General features: G+C 36.2%; 1 long non-coding RNA gene across 1 annotated transcript; it reads left to right on the forward strand.

The window, feature by feature from the left end:
- Positions 1 to 709: 709 nt before the first annotated feature.
- LOC125477197 lies at positions 710 to 4,586 on the forward strand. The gene is made up of 4 exons (XR_007258377.1): positions 710 to 1,085; positions 1,160 to 1,485; positions 1,684 to 2,159; positions 2,451 to 4,586. It is a non-coding gene; the product is annotated as an uncharacterized LOC125477197 (long non-coding RNA).
- Positions 4,587 to 4,870: the final 284 nt, after the last annotated feature.

Raw genomic sequence — 4,870 nt, forward strand, 5'->3', positions numbered from 1 at the left:
AAACTTCCTAGAAATCTCCCAGATAATTTTTCTTTTTCCCAAAAAATTTCAGAGAAAAATGGATAGAGAAAGGGGAGAGAGTAGCTTTGGGGATAAAAAGAGATGGAGAGATAGAGAGGGAGGAGAGAGAGTAGCTTTGGAGATGATTTTGCGGGAATATGGTTTTGAAGTGTTTTGCAGAAAAAAATGGAATTGAACTTTGAAGCATTTTGAAGGAAAAAAGATGGGAGGAAAGGAAATAATGGCAATGAAACCAAAGAGGAAGAAAGTATTCTAGAGAGACGTAGAACTGTAGAAGAGTGTATAGAAGGAAAAGCTTGAACTCATAATTTAATATTATTAGACATATATTAAATATTATAATATTATAATTTATTAATTATTCTATTTTTTAGTCCGACAGTGCACCAAACAGTTCACTAACTTAGTCTGACTTAATCTAATCTAAACCAGTCAAACTTAGTCTCCAAAACTAGTTCAGTCCGAGATAGTCCGGTACAATAAACACATCCTAAAAGACTTACAAAACTCATCAACTAGTAGACAATTTTATCTCTACGCTTTGCCACTCAAACTCTTTTCAACTTTTAAGTAAAAGTGGCACGACACTAACACCAATCAACTTCTTCTCAAATATTTGCAAAATAGAAATATTGCAGCAGCAACAGGTTTAATGTTCCTAAGCACGGTGTAAAGACGGAATTGCGCCCATATTATTGTTCAAGTTGCTCTTTGGTTTTCCATATGCACAGTAAAATTACGAAATTTCCCATGTTAACATGCGTATCTGTGTTGTGAGCTGTCGTTCATGCTTTTCTCGGTGGTTTATGGAATTCGACATCAACTGTTTTCACACCATCGAACGAATCGACTCATCCCAATCTCCTGCACCTCTGCCTTCCTGCTCCAGTGCTCCATTTTCGATAGCCTTCCTCATTTTTCAACGAGATTCTTCAATCAAACAAAACCACCGCCAACTCTGTAAATTGCTTTTCCACCTGTTCACCCAAATTCGATGTAACACGCGAGAACCGCGACGTACCACCACTCCATCCTCGCATTTTCCATAACCCTCTATACGGAAGGTAAGCAATTTGTCCTACTTTAGATTTTTAAAAATTCTTTACCAAAGAAATTAATCTTCTGGTGATTTTTCTAGGGTTCCAAGGATTGAAAAAATTATGGGTTCTTGGAGGATTGGAGTGAGTGAATCTTCCTTCCGCCTCTTCGCCTCATCTGGCAAAACATCGTCCCATTTAGCTCTGTTGCTCGCAATTAACAGAAAAATATTCGAAACCTAAAACCCTCAAACCAGCAAAGCGAATTCCCACACTTAAAATTCGAACCCAACAAATCGATTTCAAGTGCTAAGCGGCTAGGTTCTAGGTCTTCTAATTCCGGCGAGCTGTTTTCGTACGAATGCCGGCAAACCGTACCGTGTCGTCGTCTTGCCTTCGTCTTTCAGTTTCGAAATTCCAATTTAAGGTATGAGGGGTTTCAAATTTATTTATACAACATTTTTAGCAAACCAAGTGAGCTATCCATCGATGAAGCAGAGTGGGTAGGGTTAGTTGCTTCTTTTACAAATTGTAATCACCGCCAATTTTCCCACTTTTACAAATTTATTTATACGAGAATTTATTTTATTTATTTTATATTTTTGTCTCCTTTTTCTCTGTTTAGCGGTCGATGAAAGCAGAGTGGGTAAGATCAGTTGCTCTGCAGCCTCACCCTCCAAACGCTACCCCATCACTTTGCCTCTCGGCGATGGCATTGGCCTCAACCTCGCCCCCTCCATCGATGGTTTCTTTTAATTCTGCTTCCGTTTTCTGAATTTTATTTCAGGTGCCTGAGAAACGGTGGGAAAATTAAAAGGAAAAGTCTTTTAATTTTCCCATATTTTCTTTGGGTTAATGTTTAACAATTTGAGCTGCTCTGTGTGTTGTATATTCGAGAAATTTTGTTGGGAAATTAGTAATTATATAACATTTGGATATTTGTATAACTGAATATGTTTACATAAACTAGAGATTGATTTTAAGTATGAAGAAGTACCTATTGGTGGAGCTGGCTTAGATTTGACTGGAGTGCCATTACCTGATGAGACCCTTTTGTCAGCTAAGCAATCGACGCAATTATTCTTCTCGAAGCAGTTGGGGGTAGGTCATGATTGTACTTCTCAATCCGTTTTATTTCTTAATGATTATCCTTTTCAAGTGATATAATTTAGTTAATTCGATTATGGTTTTTGTTTCAAATTTTGGCTTCAATCTCCTTACTTTGATTCTAATGAATGAAGCGAATTGTTCTCAAAATTTCAAGTTTTTCATGAATATGTTGCATTTCTTTAAAGCATGATTTGATTTTTTATTGTAATTTCAACATTTTGGATCTCTGTATGCCTTTTTATTATATTATTGCTCATTGGATCGGATTGATTTGGTGTGCAGAATTTGAAATTTATTGAGGGGGCCTAATGTTACCATTGATGAAGTCTGCGCTTTTGGAAGGTAAGTAGTGATATTTAATTATTGTTTATTGCATTTTGTCAAATTTTATGGGAAATTTTCTGAATTAGGTGTGTGCTTGATCCGAAAAAGTCTCAGAACATTGCAATTCTTGCTTATTGCATTGTGTCCAATTTGGAAGGTAAGTTGTGATTCTGTAAGGATGTATTGATTCTGTGTTTTTCCACATCTAATTTCTAAAAATGATTTCCATCCGTTCAGAAATAAAAAAATAAAAATAAATAAATGATTTCCATTTTGCACAAAATAAAATATAAGTTTCCCGAATGAGATTGTAAATTTGGCTAACTTGGAGGTTTTGGGGATGCTGAGAACCAATTATCAGGTCACATTCCCCCGGGTGTAGGAAAGGTTCACAAGTTATATCTATTAAATGCGAGTAGGAACTCTCTCTCTTTGGCAATCTTACATCCTCTTTCGGAAATTTAAGTCAATTAAATGAGTTAAGCTTAGAAGGCAACAACTTCCAGGCAATATCCTGCCAAGTTTAATAGTGTGTCAGAATTTGAGGCTTTTATATCTTGGTGAGAACAGTTTTAGTGGTATCATATCGCAAGAAATCATTGATCTGTTGAACTTGTATATATTTAGTTTACCTCAAGATCATTTTCTCGGCTCCCTACCAGAGGACGTAGGAATTTTAATAAATCTTGAGTATATAGATATCTTTGAAAACATGTTATTCAGTGAAATTCCAGCAAGTGTAGTTAGTTGTATAAAATTAGAGTACCTAGACATGCATGGAAATTTCTTCCATGGGACGATTCCATCAACTTTGAGTTCACTAAGAGTTCTTACAGAATTCTATCTTTCTGACGACTTGTCAGGAGCAATTCCAGAATTCTTAGAACGTTTGAATTTTTTGGAATCTCTGAATCTATCTTATAACAATTTTGAGGGCATGTTGCCGATCAAGGGAGTGTTCAAGAATGCAATGGCGACATCAGTTGAAGGAAATAGCAAGCTTTCTGGGGGCATATCTGAATTTCATTTGCCAAAGTGCAACTCTCCAGCATCCAAAAAAAGGAAGGATTGAGCTTAACCATGAAATTGGTTCTCTCTCATTTGTGGGATTTTTGGAGTTATTTTTGCACTAACCTTTTTGTACCTTTATTGCTCACGGAGGGATAAAAAAGATCGCACTTAAAGTGATTTAGACAAACTTCCCCAGATCTATCATACCAAAGTCTTCTAAGAGCAACAAATGGATTCTCCTCAACCAACTTGGTCGGTATGGGCAGTTTTGGGTCCGTTTATAAGGGAATACTTGAGCAAGGTTAAACTACAATTGCGATCAAGGTACTCAACCATGTTCATTTAGCAGGGCTTACAAAAGTTTTATTTATGAGTGCGAGGCTTTCCGAAATATTGGACACCGTAATCTTGTCAAGATAGTCTCAGCATGTTCTGGTTTTGATTATCGCGGTCACGACTTCAAGGCCTTAATTTACGAGTTCATGGCTAACGGGAGCTTGGAGGAATGGCTATATCCAATTCATACAATTGGTGAGACAAATGAGAGGCCAAGGAGCTTAACAATTTCTCAGAGTTTGAATATTGTTTTTGATGTTGCTATGGCATTGGATTATCTCCATCGTCATTGTGAGACGCCAATAGTTCATTGCAACCTCAAACCTAGCAATATTCTTCTCAATGAGGATATGATTGCACATGTAGGTGACTTTGGGTTGGTGAGGTTCCTACCAAAAGTTGCTGAAACACTACGAAAAATATGGGATTTGGTGTACACAAATGAAGAGTTTGTCTTTGAGAACACTAATATGGTGGAGCAGTGTCCATTCAATAAAGGATACAATGTATTGTACTCAGTGTAAAAAGAAATGGACACAAACACATTATTGGGCACGGAGCCATGCCAAGTAGTGCATATATATATATATATATATATATATATAATTATTGGTCTGACAATTGTATGACAAAATATAGGCACAAAAACTTTTAGTGTCTATAAATAGACAGTAGCGCACAATTTGTTTGTGTCTGTGGAACATGCGAACATCTTTTTGCTGAATTGTGATGTTTCCATTTCTACTACTTGATCATTCTTACAGCTGAGACATTGGATTTTGTTGTGTGTTCCATCTTGATTTTATGAAATTTTCTGATTTATTTCAAATTTTGACATTTTCATTTTCAAAATATAACCTATTGGGCACAATAACAAAAATTGGGCTAATATGGATGGGGAAAGTCATCTGATAACTTTTTCAGAACAGAGGCACAAATTTTTTTTATTTGTGCTTACCTCTTTGAGCACAAAACACCATATTGTACTCTATGATCAAAGGGCACACCCATAAAGGCACATATAAATACCG

Source organism: the organism of the source record quoted next, unplaced genomic scaffold (assembly GCF_019419815.1).
Source record: "Pyrus x bretschneideri cultivar Hongxiangsu unplaced genomic scaffold, Pyrus_bretschneideri_v1 Contig200, whole genome shotgun sequence".
In the NCBI taxonomy this organism is placed as follows: Eukaryota; Viridiplantae; Streptophyta; class Magnoliopsida; order Rosales; family Rosaceae; genus Pyrus; species Pyrus x bretschneideri.